Below are 21,362 nucleotides of genomic sequence, written 5' to 3'. Positions count from 1 at the left end.
ATTCTTTCACTGGTATAAGCAGTCTCTTGGTTTTATGGTCCAATCAGTTGCAACAGGAACTCATATCCGACAAACACTTAGTGGACAATTTAACAACCACGGTTCAAATCTACAGGGGCAGACTCAGTATTCACTTACCATTAGAAATGTCATCAAAGAGGATGAAGCAACATACTTCTGTCAAAGCAGCGTATTCACGGATTGTTAATGGAACCTTCTTGGCTGTGAATGGTAAGTTACTTTCCATAAAGCCCTGACATTCACCCCAAGTTTTGCAGCAACAAATACTGAGATGTTAAGTGATTTGATGACTTTTTTAACGAATCACACAGATCATAATCAGCAGAATCTGTCAATGTGAACAAACTCCAGAGACAGCATCAGTCCAGCCGGGAGGCTCAGTGACTTAAGTGTTCACTTCTCTCCAAGAACAAAGGAAACACAGATCAGTGCCCAGGGGAACCACTGTTTACTGGTTCAGAGCTGGTTCAGGAGATCCCATCCAGCATAATTTACAGTAACAAGAACAGCAGTGATGAACAAGAAGAAGGAAGTGTCTACAGTCTGTCGAAAACTATACAGAACTCTTCTGATGCTGGGACATATACTGTGCTGTGGTCCATGTGGAGAGATCCTGTTTAGTGAAGGAACCAAAGTAGAGAAAAGTATGTATTTTAAATTCTTTATGTCATTGTGAACTGGTGAGATTGATCTGGGGCTGAAACGATTCATCGAGTAAATCAATTACTAAAATGCATCGACGCAAATTCTTTGCATCGTAAAACAAAACACCGTACAGCAAACTTGCACAGCATGACGGCGAGTAATCAGAAAGCACCCGGTGATCTGCTAGTGAACCACAGACAAGGTAACAGTAACAGCAACTTTAGCAATTAACTGAAATCCTGGTTGATTGTGAGTTGAAGGCTAGCCAAAGTAAGCCGCAGTCCTCAGCCGAAATGTACACATGCGTTTGTTGTTCTCCTTTTAGTGTGAATTGTAACCTTACAGTCATTCTTTAACGGGTGTTGGGGAGCTGCACCTCTTTACTCACCTCCAGCTCTCTCTGTAGCTCAGACAATCCCTGCTACCCGTGTGTACTAATCCATCTTTTCACACATATTATTGTCTTTATAATTGGTATCTTTATAATAACAAAAACAGTTATTTTTTTGTGTAGGATCGCTCATTTCCCGTTTCACATTTCAGTGTGTTTCTTGATTAAACGTGTTTGGAGATCAGCGTCGGTGCTGCTGTCAGCTCGTGTAGGTTTTACCCCCTGTCAACGATCAGTCACAATGACTTCCAGACTCCCGTCACAAGACGGCAAGCTCTGTATGCTCTGTGTGAAAAGCACGGCCATTGGCTGACGCTGAAGTTGTGTAGCTGCACGAGCCTTTAGTATAACTTGTATAGCATCGGGTGATGTTGTGTTGGTGAAGCATGTCTTGTGTAGGTCTGATGTTTGCTGTATGACACACTATGAATTTCCAAAAGGACTGTAAATGTGCACAGCTGATCCTGTTACTTGGCGCGCGCTGCCGCCACCGTCAAGCAGAAGTACTTCTTAAACGATGCATCGATGAATTGTGAAATAATCTATAGAAGCTTCGAGGACTAAAATCATCATTAGCTGCAGCCCTAATTTGATGAAAAATGTTATTTGATTTTAAAACCAATTGTCTTTGACAGACATTTAGATATATCATAGCATAGTTACTACACTATAAAGTTTGAACATACTTTTAACAACTATTTCAATACTTTGTTTTAAGTTTTACATTAAGCCAGGCAAAAAAGTATAACATATATCAATAATTCATTGTTACTACTCTGCATATATTTATGGATAATATCTTTTTCTAAAAATCTTATCTGTGCATAAGTTCCCCTTCAAATGCATCTTTAAGTCAGAGAGGATCACAGATCTCAGATTTAAATGTTAATCAGAGTAGAAGTATTTTTTCATGACAGTATCTTAAACAGCCAATAACAATTTAGTATTACAACAATTTGGGTAAAGTTATTGCTAAATATTGCTCCAGGTATTCATTGAAATTAAAAAATGAATGAGGTATTGGTGTCTCTTTTGCATTTTTGTAATTCCAAGACCAGACCGGACCCTGTCATTGGCTTGGGTACTGTTGGTCTGCTGTGATTGTGATTGTTGTCCTTATTTTCTGTGTAAATCAAAGAAGAGTTTGTGAACATTGCAATGGTAGGTTCCTGAAATGTACATGGATTTTTTGTGAAGTGTTTATACACTTTGTCTAAACACTAACCTACAAAATGTCATTTGTGTCGCCTACACTTGCAATTATGAACCACTGAATAAGTTTTGTCCTTATTAAGCTAGTATAGGTAGTAATTTATTGGTTTAAGCCTAAAGATATATGGGTTTTTCTAAACGTCCATTCATGGGTCTTCTTTGGGACAACATTTACTTGCATTACTTTACATCAACATCTGTTAAAGTGGAAATGCCACTAATATTTAAACACCACAGGCTAATGTTTACAAGTAATGTTCTGTATGCAGGGAGAGAATCTAATCTTTATCACCCTTTAAACAAACTGCATTGTAAACAACGAAATACTGTAATTTAATTATTATTTTAATAATTATATTTTATGAGCTCACCCTACGTTTTTGCATGTAAATGTAAGTTCTGCAAACTAACAACTAACTACGGTTTTTATGGTAAAGATGGAATAAATAGACTGCATTGTAATGGAAGCCAGATAGCTGTGCAGTCAGCAAATCTCACTCCCCGACGCCTAAAGACACGTACTGGCGACTGCTAGTGCCCATGGGTTTTAGCTCTTCATTAACGCATCCGAAAGTGTGAGGTCTTTTACATTGAAAAAAGTTTTAGACACCTTTCTAAAGCTTTTGCTTTTATCAGCAGAAGTAAAATCCTGCCTACCGTAACCCTGTATATGACAAGTTGACAATGGATCAATCAACTGAGCTGGTAAATATGCTTTTATCTTTGACACCTGACACCAAATTGAGAGGCAAAAACCATCCTGTTTTCAATGTTCAATGTTACAATCATTTATGTCTTTTGACTCCCCAGGCTTATCTATGTCTTTAATTCAGTCTTTAGTCCTGTGTGCATTTTAATTCTTTGCTCATAATGTAATTGCAAAATATTTTATTTATTCTGTTTCACATAGTTGACAGATTTATTAAAAATGATAAAACGTATTAGGCTGCCAAAAAACGTACATAGTAAATGACACTCTGCAGTATTTAGTATTTTTAATACCTGACAGATAACTTCTACAATTGCTACACATCTTTGATAAGAGTACTATTTGTAGCAGATGATCAGATAATTCTTAATTTAGAGTTCTAATCAATAAATAGGTATTAAAAGACATTATTATTGCAGGATTGTGATGCAGAGGCAGTGAACTATGCAGCCCTGAATTTCTCAACAAGAAAGTGAAAAGAGTGAAGAAAAAGAATGAGTCTACAGGAGTGTGTGCATTCTGCTGTAAGAGCAGACTACCACACACAGCACCCCCACCCCCCCCCCACCCCCCCCCCCCCCCCCCCCCCCCCCACGCCCCCCCCCCCCCTCTCTGTAGGCCAGGGGGTAAAAGAAAAAAGTATAAAAAAGATGGCCCAGGAATTTGTCTCTGGTCAGCCAGCTCTCTGGACAAGCATCTGGGGACACCTTTCCTTTTTATGCAAATACAGTGCACCATGACATGAGCCATTAAAATACATTTGCAAAACCAGAAACACGTATCCAGTTCTCCTTATGTAATCACCTCAGCTGAGCCCCGGAGTACAATAAAATTTACTGTACATTCAAGCCTAGTGGCTGTCAGGACCATGCATCTGTGATTTAAATGTAAATAGATCATTGATGCAATAAAAACATGCTCACTTAGCTTTGCTAATACAAGATGTATGGAAATTTCAACAGTCAAGAGTACTTTCTCTCCAAGTTGTTGATGTTTCCACTGGCAGCAAGGTTGTTTAATAACCTAATAATAGATGTGACTTGTGGTTAGTCTCCAAGCTAATCAAACAAAACGCAGTAATGCAGCATAGTGTTTCATTGATATGCATTAATGTCTCATTGATATCTGTGTAACTTTAGCTTCCTCACTCGCAACTGAAATAACCTTAGCTAAAAAGCAAGCTAGCCAAATCTTACCCCATCACCGGTGCTTGCCTGAGTTCTGGGGCCTGTGATGGCATTGAAGCTATTTTGCTTTTTGAGGCACTTGCACTTTTTTCCCCCATGCTCAACTTTTCGGCACCACCACGAGTTTTGAAGCACAAAATTGGGCTAGGGGTTAGGTCTGCAGTTCAACTGTTATATTATGTTCTAATTGGAGCTTGTGATTGATTGATATAGCCAATCATATTACAACAGCCCGGCCCCACCCCTGTCTGGGCCAGTAACCACATACTATGTGCACAGAGAGCGCCAGTGGATTAATGCACATACAAATAGACTAGTTTTTTTCCTTTATTTCAATACTGTGTGGTTCACTGGCCCACCAGGAAAACTCCCCAGTACTCCTGATGACGGTCTTCCTTTGCTGTAGGCAGAGCACAGCCTGCATGTGAACCGGTGAGACCTCAAGTCTCTTCATAGAGCTATGGCTTATGTTGCGTGGTTGCCACAATAGAGGTGCGAATAATGTCGACACACTGACCTCATGCTTTTGTGACCTAGCAATCCTGTACATTTTTATCCTTTTTTTAACAATGGAGCAAAATTTTTTAAACTATGTTGATGCATTATTCAGCCTATCCAATTAAAAAAAAAAAAGTTTTACACACAGTAAGAGTTTTGTATAGGTCAAGCTCATCTTGTGACAGTCCACGAAAACATGATGGCACATCAATGCGTTAGGACAGTGGGTTTGCCATATCCGCTGAAAAGGAAGGTGTAGTCCAGCTTGGATACACCAAGCATCTTATTACTGAGTTTGCTGCACATAAAGTGACTTTCATGCAATTCATTATATTACTGTGTATTGCACTTCAAACACCATTTAATAGATGTTGTCATACAACTTGAACTTGAACCAGAGTAGCCATGTGTGTTGTGTTGTGGCTTGTGTATGTCTATGATGAGGATATTTCATGCCACATTCACACAGGCCTATGCACATACCCTTGCAAGAATCTGGTGTGGTGTGCTCACAGATGTTACTAAATGCTTTCAGCTTCTGCCAGCTGCTGACCTCCAAAGGATGATAACTGCTGCCTGTCATCCTTTGGGGGTTTAGGTGTTTGTGTGTGTCACATTATCATCCGCATATAAAATAAATGATGGAAATGTGATATGGGGCACTTTCCTTAAGAATTTTAAGGAAATACTAAGAAAAACATATTTGCTATTGTACTAGTCAAGCTGCCATTTCTTGCTAATTCTTGTAGATACATGAAAACAGAAATTACTGAATGTAAACTCATTATTCTTCACCAAAATAACAGTGATGCAAAATAAATAAAACAACCTAGAATTTACTTGGTCCCTGAAGTCCTTCTAGTGCCCCCTACAGGCTGTTCTTCTTAAGATTAAGATTAAGAAGATTAATCCCACAAGGGGAAACTTTAAGTGGTCAAACTACATCAACAGGAAAAACAGGTACATACCCAAATCTTTAACACCTTTATTGTACCTACAAACAAAGAAAATATAAAAGGCTTCCTGCCTTGTGGTCTAAAGTATGGTATAAATAGCTGATGATGCAAAAGGCCCATATCTTTTTTGTTCTTTCAGTATGACAGCATTAGTATTTCCTGTCATGCATTAACCAGCACCCTAACTTGTCCTTTAGCAATGAATAATAGAACTTTCCAGTTAAATCACAAGGCCACATTTCACTTGAAAGCAAAATTATGAAGTAATTTTATCTTCAAACAACAGTTTCAAATAATATTAAAGCTGCAAGCAGCGTTGGGCGCGCCCTCGCACTTGTAGCGCGTCCGCGCGTGACCCGGCCGAGTTGCATATTCTGGAGCTCTGCCGGTGCGGCTGTGAATTTGCTACGCGGTTCCGACGCCGCATGAAGGTGTTATACGTCACTTCCTGTGTCCCCTATGTGGAGCTACATAGCACTTGCCGCTATGAATAAAATCGGTATGTGTATGTAGTCTGCGGGGTGGGAGAGTTATCAAGCACGTAAAGTTTGTTTCAGATGTGAGCATGTACACTGAACAATAAGTACCCAAACAATAAAATAAATTCCTTTTATATTTCCCTGCCTTGTTGTTTATGTGTACATACAGAGGAAGAATGTGAGAACAGCACATTTCATCGTTACTGTGTTTAGAGCATGGGAGAACAGTGGATACTTTTAATACAGCCCACACCCCTAATACTGTTAACTATAACAAGTAGAGAACAGAAGAAAAAGATGTTCTTTCTTTACAACTGTCTGCATAGCTTACATATTGTGTAATGAATGAAAATAAATAGGCCTACTAGGCTCCTCTCTACTTTGACATTTAAGATTAGCTTGTTTGATCCACCTTCATACACATGTGACATTACTGTACAACTTGAGAAAGGTGAGTGTTTTCTGCTCCAGCCTTCCTAAAAGAAAAGCGTTTTTGGGATTAAATGGACTTTATTAGCTGCTGCAGTGCAGGATGAACTCAGAATAGACCCATTTCTCACCTTATTATTCTAAATCATGCAACGAAGAAGAGAAATGCATAATAAATCCTGGGACAAAATCTGTCCACAAATACTGTACAGCATGTAGTCTAATGAACAGACTATGTTAGAGCTGACTTGGGCAGTGAAATGTTTAATTTTTTTAATTCATGTGGTCATAGTTGTCCACAACTCAAATCAGATAAAGAAGAAATGTTTATACCACCTCAAGAGGCTTCCTATCAGAAAGGGAAGGTATTTCAAATGTAACTGCAGTACTTAATTCTAAGTAAAGTAATTTCCCTGACATTTTTGTGTTACTTACTTTTAATAGACGCAGTAACAGGTTTTATACTTCCTGTGAGTATAATCAAATCAATCTTATTTGAGGTGAATAAGTAAAGGCACTAATTAAAATATATACATTTATGTTTCCTTGTAAATTTAATTACTACCTATATTTATTAGGGCCCGAGCACGACCGTGCGAGGTCCCTATTGAAATTGCTCGGATTTTTTTTTTTTTTTTTTTTTTTTTTCTGCAAAGTAGGCCCAAATGACATGGCCTAAACATACTCGAAAACTCACCAAAATTTGCAAACATGTCAGAACCGGTGAAAAATTTCGTATTCTACAAGTTTCGCACATGGGCGTGGCAAAATGACTCGCTACGCCACCTAGAAAATTGGAAATGATTAGCCCCTCGTTCACGTTCAACCTACATGTACGAAATTTTCTGGGGACATGTATCGTATCAAGACGCACAAAAAGCCTCAAGAACCCATAGCCTAAAGTCAACAGGAAGTCGGCCATTTTGAATTTTATGGCCATTTTTGGATGATTTACATACTTCGTACTTTAACGAACTCCTCCTAGGATTTAGTCGGATCGACCTCAAATTTCTGCTGTGCCTTCTAAAGGCATTGACGATGAAAAGTTGTGCTATTTGCGCGTTTTCGTCAATGGGCGTGCCGTGGCGTCGATGATTCGCAATGAAACAGGAAGTTGTTGTAACTTCAGTGTACATGCTCCATCCGGACCAAACTGTACATGTAGGATGAGAGTCCCGCCCTGAAACAACATGCCGACATTCACCCACGTCATAGCGCCACCTGCTGGCAACAGAAAGTGACCTTTAACGAAGCAGCCCCCGCCGCACGTTTCACCTACGTGCACGAATTTTCTGTGGTACGTGTATTGTCCAGACGCAAAAAAGTCTCTTGGAGCCATAGCCTAAACCCAACAGGAAGTCGGCCATTTTGAATTTTACGTCAAATTTTGGATGATTTACACACTTCGTACTTTAACGAACTCCTCCTAGGGATTTAGTCCGACCGACCTCAAATTTGTGCTGTGCCTTCTAAAGGCATTGAAGATGAAAAGTTGTGCTATTTACAAGTTTTCGTCAATGGGCGTGTCCGTGGCGTGGCGTCAAAGATCAGCTCTTCGCCATGACACGGAAGTTGTCGTAACTTCAGTGTACATGCTCACATCTGGACCAAACTGTACATGTAGGATGAGAGTCCCGCCCTGAACACATGTACATGCTGACATTCACCCACAGTCATAGCGCCACCTTGGCAACAGGAAGTGAATTTAACGAAGCAGCCCCGCCGCACGTTTTACCTACGTGCACGAATTTTCTGTGGTACGTGTATCTTGTCCAGACGCACAAAAAAGTCTCTTGGAGCCATAGCCTAAACCCAACAGGAAGTCGGCCATTTTGAATTTTACGTCAAATTTTGGATGATTTACACACTTCGTACTTTAACGAACTCCTCCTAGGGATTTAGTCCGACCGACCTCAAATTTGTGCTGTGCCTTCTAAAGGCATTGAAGATGAAAAGTTGTGCTATTTACAAGTTTTCGTCAATGGGCGTGTCCGTGGCGTGGCGTCAAAGATCAGCTCTTCGCCATGACACGGAAGTTGTCGTAACTTCAGTGTACATGCTCACATCTGGACCAAACTGTACATGTAGGATGAGAGTCCCGCCCTGAACACATGTACATGCTGACATTCACCCACAGTCATAGCGCCACCTGCTGGCAACAGGAAGTGAATTTTAACGAAGCAGCCCCCGCCGCACGTTTTACCTACGTGCACGAATTTTCTGTGGTACGTGTATCTTGTCCAGACGCACAAAAAAGTCTCTTGGAGCCATAGCCTAAACCCAACAGGAAGTCGGCCATTTTGAATTTTACGTCAATTTTGGATGATTTACACACTTCGTACTTTAACGAACTCCTCCTAGGGATTTAGTCCGACCGACCTCAAATTGTGCTGTGCCTTCTAAAGGCATTGAAGATGAAAAGTTGTGCTATTTGCAAGTTTTCGTCAATGGGCGTGTCCGTGGCGTGGCGTCAAAGATCAACTCTTCGCCATGACACGGAAGTTGTCGTAACTTCAGTGTACATGCTCACATCTGGACCAAACTGTACATGTAGGATGAGAGTCCCGCCCTGAACACATGTACATGCTGACATTCACAGACAGTCATAGCGCCACCTGCTGGCAACAGGAAGTGACTTTTAACGAAGCAGCCCCGCCGCACGTTTTACCTACGTGCACGAATTTTCTGTGGTACGTGTATCTTGTCCAGACGCACAAAAAAGCCTCTTGGAGCGATGCCCTAAAATCAACAGGAAGTAGGCCATTTTGAATTTTACGTCAAATTTTGGATGATTTACACACTTCGTACTTTAACGAACTCCTCCTAGGGATTTAGTCCGACCGACTTCAAATTTGTGCTGTGCCTTCTAAAGGCATTGAAGATGAAAAGTTGTGCTATTTGCGAGTTTCGTCAATGGGTGTGTCCGTGGCGTGGCGTCAGAGATCAAGTCTTCGCCATGACAGGAAGTTGTTGTAACTTCAGTGTACATGCTCACATCTGAACCAAACTTTACGTGCTTGATAACTCTCCCACCCGTTATGGAGGACCGATCCTGACACAGTCAGAAATAAATACAGAAATAAATAAATGCTCAATAAATAAATAAGCATCCAATTAAATACACAAAAAATAAAGTAAATAAAAAATGTAGGTAGTAATTAAATTATACAAGGAGACATAAATATATATTTTAATTAGTGCCTTTACTTATTCACCTTTGTTATAATTACCTTATTTGTTTATTCAACTTTATTTATTACAAATTTTTTTAATGTATTTATTTATGTGTGTGTTTAATATTTTGTCTGTTTTATTCTTCCTTTGTATTTATTTACCTTATTTATTTTCACCCATGGTATTTATTTCTGCCTGTCTTTTTTAAATTTTTGTATGCATTTCTGCCTCATTATGCAAATGAGGAGGGGCTGTGTCTCAAGGGGTCATCTTCTCTGCTATTGGTGGACCAGTCAGACAGGGAGCTCCTACTCTGCCTGCAGACATCAACGATCTTGCCCTCACACAGTCAGATGGCTTCTTCAGTGCGCTGAGGTTTAACAACTCTGAAGACAATACTACCAGCAATGTCTTCCTTCTCTTTTCACGTAGACGCTCCGACAGACGGTGCTTTCAGTTTGCTGCATGCATGGACACAGAACTGCGGTATAGGGAGAAGCACACGGTCAGCTAGCTGCAGCTAAATCTGGAGTGCACTCGTATTCAATTCTGTATGGTAAATTCAGTTTTAACGGAGCAGAGCGAGCTGACAGGCAGAGTTAGAGACTTTTTCTGTCCGTTTCTCTCTTTACAAAGACGCATGTTGCAGTCAGAGTCTTCTCTGAAGAGGGCAATGAAGTGTCAGTTGTACCCGATGCGAGCACCAATACAACACAATTTATCAAATTACACAACGGATATACAGTATGAAAATAAGATTGATTGGATTATACTCACAGGAAGTATAAACCTGTTACATGCGTAACACAGTAAGTCAGGGAAATTACTTTACTTAGAATTAAGTACTGCAGTTGTACATTTGAAATACCTTCCTAACTTCTGATAGGAAGCCTTCTTGAGGTGGTATAAAACATTTCTTCTTATATTCTGATTTGAGTTGTGGACAACTATGACCACATGAATTAAAAAAATTAAACATTTCACTGCCCAAGTCAGCTATAACACAAGTCTTGTTCATCAGACTACATGCTGTGGACAGATTTTGTCCCAGGATTTATTATGCATTTCTTCTTCGTTGCATGATTTAGAATATAAGGTGAGAAATGGGTCTGTTCTGAGTTCATCCTGCACTGCAGCAGCTATTAAAGTCCATTTAATCCCAAAAACGCTTTTCTTTTAGGCAGGCTGGAGCAGAAAACAACTCACCTTTCTCAAGTTGTACAGTAATGTCACATGTGTATGAAGGTGGATCAAACCAGCTAATCTTAAATGTCAAAGTAGAGAGGAGCCTAGTAGGCCTATTTATTTTCATTCATACACAATATGAATAAGCTATGCAGACAGTTGTAAAGAAAGAACATCTTTTTCTTCTGTCTCTACTTGTTATAGTTACACAGTATTAGGGGTGTGGGCTGTATTAAAAGTATCCACTGTTCTCACATGCTCTAACACCAGTAACGATGAAATGTGTGCTGTTCTCCCATTCTTCCTCTGTATGTACACATAAACAACAAGGCAGGGAAATATAAAAGGAATTATTTTATTGTTTGGGTACATTATTGTTCAGTGTACATGCTCACATCTGAAACAAACTTTACGTGCTTGATAACTCTCCCACCACGCAGACATCTACACGTCAATACCGATTTATATTCATAGCGGCAAGTGCTATGTAGCTCCACATAGGGGACACAGGAAGTGACATATAGCACCTTCATGCGGCGTCGGAACCGCGTAGGAAATTCACAGCCGCACCGGCAGAGCTCCAGAATGTGCAACTCGGCGGCCGGCTCACGCGCGGACGCGCTACAAGTGCGAGGGCCCGCCCAACGCTGCTTGCAGCTTTAATTTACTTTATTTTTTTGTGTATTTAATTGGATGCTTATTTATTGTTGAGCATTTTTATTTCTGTATTTATTTCTGACTGTGTCAGGATCGGTCCTCCATAGGGGTGGGAGAGTTATCAGCACGTAAACTTTGGTTCAGATGTGAGCATGTACACTGAAGTTACAACAACTTCCTGTGTCATGGCGAAGACTTGATCTTTGACGCCACGCCACGGACACACCCATTGACGAAAACTCGCAATAGCACAACGTTTCATCTTCAATAACTTTAGAAGGCACACCACAAATTTGAAGTCGGTCGGACTAAATCCCTAGGAGGAGTTCGTTAAAGTACGAAGTGTGTAAATCATCCAAAATTTGACGTAAAATTCAAAATGGCTGGCTTCCTTTGGTTGTAGGGCATCGCTCCAAGAGGCTTTTTTGTGCGTCTGGACAAGATACACGTACCACAGAAAATTTGTGCACGTAGGTGAAACGTGCGGCGGGGGCTGCTTCGTTAAAAGTCACTTTCTGTTGCCAGCAGGTGGCGCTATGACTGTGGGTGAATGTCAGCATGTACATGTGTTCAGGGCGGGACTCTCATCCTACATGTACAGTTTGGTGCAGACGTGAGCATGTACACTGAAGTTACGACAACTTCCTGTGTAATGGCGAAGAGTTGATCTTTGACGCCACGCCACGGACACCCCATTGACGAAAACTTGCAAATAGCACAACTTTTCATCTTCAATGCCTTTAGAAGGCACAGCACAAATTTGAGGTCAGTCGGACTAAATCCCTAGGAGGAGTTCGTTAAAGTACGAAGTGTGTAAATCATCCAAAATTTGACGTAAAATTCAAAATGGCCGACTTCCTGTTGGTTTTAGGGCATCGCTCCAAGAGGCTTTTTGTGCGTCTGGACAAGATACACGTACCACAGAAAATTCGTGCACGTAGGTGAAACGTGCAGCGGGGGCTGCTTTGTTAAATATCACTTCCTGTTGCCAGCAGGTGGCGCTATGACTGTGGGTGAATGTCGGCATGTAATGTGTTCAGGGCTGGACTGTCACTACATGTACACTTTGGTCCAGATGTGAGCATGTACACTGAAGTTACGACAACTTCCTGTGTCATGGCGAAGACTTGATCTTTGAGGCCACGCCACGGACACGCCCATACAACAACTTCTGTTTCATAGCGAATCATCGACGCCACCGACACGCCCATTGACGAAACTCGCAAATAGCACAACATCGTCAATGCCTTTACAAGGCACAGCAGAAATTTGACGTCGATCTGACTAAATCCCTAGGAGGAGTTCGTTAAAGTACGAAGTGTGTAAATCCAGAAATGGCCGTAAAATTCAAAATGGCCGACTTCCTGTTGACTTTAGGCTATGGGTTCTTGAGGTTTTTTGTGCGTCTCGATACATGTCCCCAGAAAATTTCATACATGTAGGTTGAACGTGAACGAGGGGCTAATCTTTTTCAATTTTCTAGGTGGCGCTAGCGAGTCATTTTGCCACGCCCATGTGCGAAACTTGTAGAATACGAAATTTTTCACCGGTTCTGACATGTTTGCAAATTTGGTGAGTTTTCGAGTATGTTTAGGCCATGTCAGTTGAGCCTACTTTGCATAAAAAAAAATAAAAATAAAAAAAATAAAATAAAAATAATAATAATCCGAGCAAATTCAATAGGGACCTCGCACGGTCGTGCTCGGGCCCTAATTAATGGTACACTGACTTGTAATAGGGTAAATGTCATCACATTGTAATCCCAGGCAGGACAACGGTGTAAGGATTTATGGGATCACCCCAACTCTTCTGCAAGCAACCCATAAAATGCAGCAAAAAGTATAATGTAAGTGCTTTGGAAGAAGCTAACTCAGTATTCTGAGTATGGATATCATGACAAAGGCTGTGAGAGAGACCAAAGACGACGTTGGAGAAAGCGAAGAAGAGACCTGACCAGAGTAAATATCAGACTTTTTAGTCATTAGGGTGAGTTAAAAGAGCTGAAAGGATCCTGGACAGATGCCATGCTGGCCTATTTTCTGTTGAACTAGTCAATAATAACTTACTAGCCAGCTTGCTATGTCTTGACCTTTACTCATAGCTGTGCTTAACACTGTTTCACAAAACGTTAAGTCAACAACATTAGTGTAACAAAATGCTTTGTTTTAATTCAATCTAAAAACATCAAACAAAGACAGATATGTACAATCTTACCTAATAGTCAATAATAACATCTTAGCTTTACACAGAATAGCATCAACTATCACATAGGCCTCTAGTATGGTAGTAACTCATCTAAAACAGTCCAGTTAACTTGCTAATTCAACCCAAAAGCCTTGACAGCAGCGTAGATCCTCTCCCTCTCCACTGCTTTTGCATCGCTTCTTCCACCAGTGCCAGTTTGCATCGTGGTAAAGAGAGCGGCGGAATAAATCCATGTTTCTTCATCTCTCTGAGGAAATTTAAAATTAGTGAAATGAAATAGAAATAGAAAGTGAAATAGAAAAAATGCATTAAAACTCATTATGAGAAGTTATTCTACCTTTAAATTCCTTTTTGCAAAATATTCTTGCAGGGAAACATCAGCTACAATAAAGTTAAAATGAAGGGGGAGGGGATCAATAGACAATATAAATAAGGATGCAAAATTTAATATTAGTAACTCTGACACTAATGAAATTACTGTTAGCTAAATAACATTTGATATAGTGAGATAACTTATTTACCTTCATTACTGCAATAGTCACACTTATTTTTCTTGTTGACGTAAATGAGGATTGCTATAACAATCAGACTTATAGCTGAGGTGGCACACAGCAGAAGCAAAATATGTTGTCCATCTGTAAAACAGACCTCAAGCTGGTTCCTAAACATGAAATGTAACACACAATGACATTTAGTAAAATTCAATTAAAATGTAATTCCACCAAAGTTGTTCAAATTCTACTTACACTTACTTACTATACTTATAACTTTATTTCCTTTCCTTCCTATCATTAAGATAGAAAGGTAAGTATAACAGAATGAATTTGGGAGACATGTCTATGAAATGATGTCCCGGACATCTAGAATATTTCCATTAGACAGGATTGGACGGGGTTGGAACAAGCTAATACATAATATACAGCATATTATGCTGTCAAACTGTGTGGAATAAGATGGGGCTTTTTCAGTCTTAAAACTACTTCAGGGGGCAATGAAGGGGGAACCATAATGGTAACAGAAAAATGATAGTTACCTGACTCAATGTCCAGTTTTGTCCCATTTCCAAATATAATCTCCCCACATGCAGCCACAGCACAGTAATAAATCCCAGCATCGGAGGAGCTGACATTCTTAGAAAGGTGATAAACACAGCTCTTTGGCGGAGATTGTGCATCAGGTCTCTTGTCACATTCATGATGTCTATTTCCACCAGTGTAGATGGTGTTTGCATGATATTTATCTGATCTAACTCCAAACCAGTGTACACCTGGACAGGACTTCTTCTTAGACGTGGAGAGAACTGAACACTGGAGAGTTACGGCGTCTCCTGGATGAACAGGATCAGATATTGTTGGCCACTGAACTACATTATAGTCTGTCATCTTCTGAGGTTTCCTACAAAATGCAAACAAAGTGTGAAAAGTTGCAGGTTGTCTGTATTTAGAAGGAGAGTTGGAACATCAAAATGACATGTATTATACAACAGAGGCATGTATTACCTTTTAAAGACAAATATGTGCCTATCCATTGATCCTTACTCCAGGTAGTGACTGCACAGTGATACACTGCCTCATCATCTTCGATTGTTTCCAAAATGGTCAGAGTGCTCATGATTGTGGTATGGTTTGCAACAAATCGTGAGGAAGGAAACCCTTGCTCAAATGCAGGATTTGTAGTAGCTTTCATCAGTGTAGTAATTAATGTAAGAGTATCACCAGTAATCTGTTTGTACCACTTAATTCTTGTATTGCTATACTCTGCATCAGGGTAAGCACATGTGAAGGTCACAGGTTCACCAAGATGAACAGTGGTCACTGAGATCAGTGCATCTGGAATAAAAGACAATAGGGAGTAATTGTTATTACTAATAATCGGAATGTATAATTTTATATGATTAGAAATTAAGGTAACATTTATTCACAAAACTACAAATAACTGTTGCCATAATGCTTTAGTACACATATATTAAAGAAAAACATCGAAGAAAAATAACTTTTCTTTCCACCATAAAACCCTCAATAATAAATTGGCCAGAGATAGCACTTACATCCTTGATGAGAGAAGAAGCAGTATAATCCCTGAACGGAGCATCCTGATGTTGTCTTTTGTTAAAATCTTTGTTGGTTTTTCAGAGTAAAAGTGATGATATAAGAGTGGTGATAGGTCACACTAGCTGATGCATCCTCTTGGTTATCATAGAAGACGGGCTTTATGTAAGTACATTTCCTGTCACGCTGTTCTTCAGCAGCTTCATGACTTTTGAGGTTTTGTGGTCAGTTTGAACAGAATAGAGATGCCAAACTGCAGCATAGTATTTTTTTGAAAGCTATTTCCGACAATTTCTAGGACATATTTTCACTTCACTTTTGTTCAAGTCCATTGCAGGTCATCAGTGACTTACATTACAATGAACGAGACGATGAATTGACGAGTAAAACATACAGTGGACAGTTTAGGTGACTTTATCCTGCGTCATCGGCATTACAAATTCACAAGTAAACAAAACTAACAGTTTACAGCCATGCTAGCACCTCTGTGAGGCTGCATGCTAATATCCTTACAGTGACAATGTTGATTAGGTTTAATGGTTACCATGGTCACCATCTTAGTTTAGTGCATTAGAATGCAACGTATGCTAAGTAACATTAAAAACAAACTACAGCTTTGGCTGAATGTCATTAGTTTGGTCCTTAACCTAAAAGTATTGTGCTAATAAAATATTTGGCTCTTGACAAAAAGTTTGGGGATAATCAAAGGTATTTTAGGATTCCTATTTTAGGAATCATGAATGTATGAATCAAATTTGTACCAATCTATATACGTAGATGCAGTCATAACGTAGAAAACTCCAGGTGAATGCAAGGTGATCTTGATGTCAAGTTAGTCAAGCAAAGAAAACAACACGTCCTCATACTAAAATGACATACATGACTGCCAGCGACAGGCTTACCAGACCTTTGTCATCAAGTTAACATATAATGTTTGAAACAGTCGCAGTTTGGTTCTCCATAAAATGTACTCAAATACTTATAATAACTAATAATCTACACAGATCTCTCCCAATTATGATTCCTGGAATAATATTAACATGATATACATGTCCAAGTTTCTTATGTACAAATCCAAAATTTCTTTAATTATACTGTACATACAATCTTACACAAACACTTGAGGCTGAAGGCAGGTTTATAAGACTTGATCTTTAATTCCATTGTCATTTATTTGTCCAAGAATGTTATCATATAGAAAGCTTGAAAATAAACTTTCCACGTAAGAGCTTAATATCCTATACATACAAAAGAGACAGGCAGGATTGGAAACACATTTCAAAGTGACCTTGCAATGCAGCCCCTATCATACATATCAATGCTGGCTTAAACTATACAGTAAGAAAAAAATAAAAATAAATTTCAATAAATTTAAAGATCTGGTCCAAATGTGTACAGGAACTAATTTTTATTCATTCCATACAGCAGAAAACATCCTGCTAATATCTGCAGCATGGTGTACCATGCACATTAAACAAAAATCAATTAGGAACTTGTGTGTACATGTTTCTGTCCTACCCCAAAACCTGATCTGTGTAGATGCTCTCTCCCTCGAATGTATTTGCACTTCTATTTACATTCCTGCCACATTTCCGTCTGTTGAAGTTTGCCACAGAATAAACCAATGTGTTCATCTGTCTGTAGATATATATGGCAAAACATTGTTAGATGTGAGCGGTCAATATAAATGTACGAACAAACATCTTTTTTTAAGTACTTACCTGCTGACTTTGTTGATCACCAGTGGTTGTTGCAGCATTTGTTTGCAGGGCAGCAGCAACAGCTGGATTGTAACGTGACATAACATGAAAAACAACCAGCATCAGAAGATACACAGGATTTAATTATTTAGAAAATGAATGATAGACTGATTTAAGAAACACAGCACTAATCTTATCACTGTTTACAATTAGCTAAATAATGTGTGATAGATTGACGTTAGTTTATTACCATTACAACCATTGCACTTTTTGTTCTGCACAGTGTACATCAGTAGGGCTATAACAATCAGACTGATAGCCAAAGCAGCACAGACAGAAACAGAATTGTATTGGACCTCAGGGAATCTGAAATATATATAAAAGAAGAACAACAAAAGAAGTAAAAAAAACAATCATTACTCTTTATTGTTGCCTTCAGGTAGAAATACATATTCAGTTATTTATGCTGAAGATATTTTTATGTAATATTAAACATGAAGCTGATCTTTGGAATATGACAATTACAAGCTTACCTTCAGTGTCCAGCTTTGTTCCATTTCCAAAATATCTCCCCACATGCAGCCACAGCACAGTAATAAATCCCAGCATCAGATGAGCTGATGTTCTTAGAGAAGCTGTAGACATTCTGTGGAGAGCGGCCTCAGGACTTTCTCACATTCATCCCCACTGTTTTTATGAGCATAAATGACACTGGGATGAGATCCTTCTGATCCGGCTCTGAACCAGTACACGCTGTGTTCTCCAGGACATGTTCTACTTTCAGGTCAGAGAGGACTGAACACTGCAGACTCACTAAGTGTCCTGGGCGAACTGGATCAGATGGAAAGTCTTGAATGACGAAAATGATATGAGGTTCTGGCTCTTGAAAAGAGAAACAAAATCACAGTATTGCATCATCCGTTTTGTACCAAACAAATACATTCCTTCATTTAATATTTATAGAATTCTATGCAAGAGAGAAGTGTACAAACATTCAAAGCTGAAGTTGGAAATTGAATTGAAAGTTGAGTATGGCTCCATTCACCTTTGACTCTCAGAAAGGTTTTACTCAGAAACGTGTCTGCAGTTCAACCACTTGTTCACAGTAGTAAAATGCAGTATCGCTCAGCTCTGTTTGGGTCATATGTAGAACAAATGTTCCAGGCTCTGTTTTGCTGTATGCGAGGAGTCTTATTAACGTATGCATTATCAAAAGTATAAGTTGCTCCTAGATTTCAGGAAGCTTCCAGGAGCAAGTCTGATCCAAAATAAGATTCTGCTAATCTAGACTGGCGGCTACATATTAGAGTCACATCTTCTCCAACACCAACAGTCTTTGTCACAAAACTTTGGTCATTATGCATCCTGAAAACAAATCAAATGCAGACCAGTGATTACAAAATCATTCACAAATTTACAATAACAAGTGACAATAAGAGAAACATAAGTGAAACTGAATTCTATAGAATACTTACGGCCAATTGTGAACACCAGAGCGACACAAAATATGGCCAACATTTTCCACTTGAGACAGCAGTTCATTAAGATCGTACTGCAAGATGATTAATCTTAATGTTATTCTATCAAATGGGAGAAAAATGAATGGGAGGGAACACTATCAAACAATCTGATTGGTCTGTGCGTGTTAACATGGTGGGCTTCTTCAGTGTACCACCAATGTTGGAAATGATCTTGAGCAAGTCTTTACAATCTGCAAAGTGACTGTATGTGCAGTTTGTTTTTGACAGCAAGTGTCATCAAAACCCACAATTCATTGCTATAATTTCCACACTTAAAGCAGATTTGTTGTTCACAGAAGTGTGGTGTGAAAAGAACCAAGCAATGTTTTAATCCTAGGCTTTAATGTCAATTGTTTGTAACGTCTTTAAATATAATCTTATCAATTTACAATTATCATTTATTGGTAACACACTCAACGCACGTTACGCACAGTATGTTGCGGGCAGAATGTATGTGTGTGCACGTGAACAGCTCCACCCCACCCCCAAAAACAGGTTTCAAGGAAAGCCTCTGTGTAATTCAACCCTGCCTCATACCTCTAAATGTGACAATATTCAGACAGTTTTGAGTTACATCAGGCTTTACAGAATACAACAAACCTATTGTTTTGAGAGTTTCAGATTAATTTAAAAGAAAACATGGACAACGATCCTCCTTAGTAGAGTATGTGTTACACATTCTGAAACACAGTAATTAGCTTTTTATTCATGAGTCAGGTCACATCATGGACAGTGGTCATCTTATTGTTGTGCATTGAAGATCAGCCACAAACAAGGTCAATGTTGAAACTTAAGAGCACAGCAACAGGGTAAAAATCCAAATCATCCGCAACATCCCAGATAGGCTACCGCAAGTTCAGCATCTTCAAGGTAATTGTGAATCTGAAAAGGTGTTGAATATCAAATGGGGTTGAAATATCGTTGATTTAAATAAATGTTTGGCTTGGAGTTTAATTTATTCATTTAGCTGACGCTTTTATCAAAGCCACTTACAATTGCTATACATGTCAGAGGTCACACGCCTCTGGAGCAACTAGACACTTAAATGTCTTGCTCAAGGACATAGGTGGATGGGTCACAGTGTGGGAATTGAACCCAGGTCTTTCACACTTAAGGCTTATTATGTCTTATCCATTGCACCACTATTAGTTTTAGTGCATGGGTGTTACTCTCTTCATAAAGATGCTGACTGACCAAGGCCTAGAGCAGAATCATAAGGGAAAAGAGGGTTCATTTATTAATAGTGAATTATTCTCTTTATTTTGGACAAAAATGTAAACTACTAAACACTCATGGTGAACCTACAAGCTGTGCAGTTCAATTGCCACAGGGCAAGCTGTGATAAAATCCATTTTTACTTTGTTCATATTCATGTATGGATTTGTTATAGTTGCAGATGTAGCATTATATTTGCATGTGCTACTTTAGATATGCCATGTTGACTTGGTTACTACCACAAAATTTATTCTTTTTCCTTAATATAATTTTAACAGTCCCCTCTCACAGGCTCTCTTTACTCTGCTGCCATCTTCTGGTGATGGTATGTTGTTATGATAATGATCAATATGTTGAATGGTATAGTTTTGATTTTGAGGAGACCCTAAAGCCTGGACTGTAAACCTACCTGTAGACTTGACATCTAAGCTAATTTCATTTTATTTACAGCTCCAGGTCTTCCACACACATGTGATGGTGAATTGTTAATGGCAATCCATGGAAATGTCGATCATGTCATATTTACCAGGTTGCCTACCTCCTAATTGGATATTTCTATTGTATTTAAGTAACTATTGTTCTTACATTTAGTATGATGACATAATGAGAACAGTTTTCTTTTCAGTGACTAAACTTGGCATATGCATACTATTTCGTTGTGGTGGCTGACCCATTCATATATATCTTTTTCTTCAGTTGTAGTCGTGGGTTCAGATAAACCACCACAGTAATCATTTTTCCATAACCTTGTGACTTGGCAGTTAATTTCTGGCCTTTCAACTTTGATTGGCTTCCATCAATTCAAAGTGCTGACCTGGTGAAACATTTTACAAACAGAGAATGAATAAGTAGGTTGATTAAACGGATCCAAATTTGTTGATCAGAGTTCATTGTCAGCTTGGGGATGCCTTGAACAGTGGACTGTAAACATTACTCTAGTTGCAATATGATTGGACAAAAAATAAGGAGGAATTGGACACAGTTCATACGGGCTACAGGAAAAGGGGAGGGTATTGTAAGTTTTATTTTAGTAGTAGTGGTAGTCTGACTTTTTGGTGAGAGCAAAAGCCTTCACAGCCTTTTCTTGCAAGATATTTTAAGAAGAGATCAAGTAGTTACATCAAAAACAAG

The 21,362-nt window shown here is 39.1% G+C and overlaps 1 long non-coding RNA gene and 2 pseudogenes across 1 annotated transcript; 1 reads left to right on the top strand and 2 right to left on the bottom strand.

Moving 5' to 3' along the window:
- Positions 1–10: 10 nt before the first annotated feature.
- On the top strand, positions 11–1,370 carry LOC119918945 (annotated as a pseudogene).
- Positions 1,371–13,776: 12,406 nt separating this feature from the next.
- Positions 13,777–14,372, bottom strand: LOC119918942. The gene is made up of 3 exons (XR_005447508.1): positions 14,270–14,372; positions 14,086–14,129; positions 13,777–13,995 (listed from the first exon to the last, which is right to left on the bottom strand). It is a non-coding gene; the product is annotated as an uncharacterized LOC119918942 (long non-coding RNA).
- A 3,659-nt stretch (positions 14,373–18,031) lies between these two features.
- On the bottom strand, positions 18,032–19,038 carry LOC119918943 (annotated as a pseudogene).
- Between the last annotated feature and the right edge of the window lie 2,324 nt (positions 19,039–21,362).

Source organism: Micropterus salmoides, unplaced genomic scaffold, assembly GCF_014851395.1.
Source record: "Micropterus salmoides isolate LMB-PRFRI ecotype aquatic unplaced genomic scaffold, ASM1485139v1 Ms_hic_scaffold_2495, whole genome shotgun sequence".
Lineage (NCBI taxonomy): Eukaryota > Metazoa > Chordata > Actinopteri > Centrarchiformes > Centrarchidae > Micropterus > Micropterus salmoides.
Note: the sequence above shows the minus strand (reverse complement) of the source record. Positions and strands in the feature narration are given on the sequence as shown.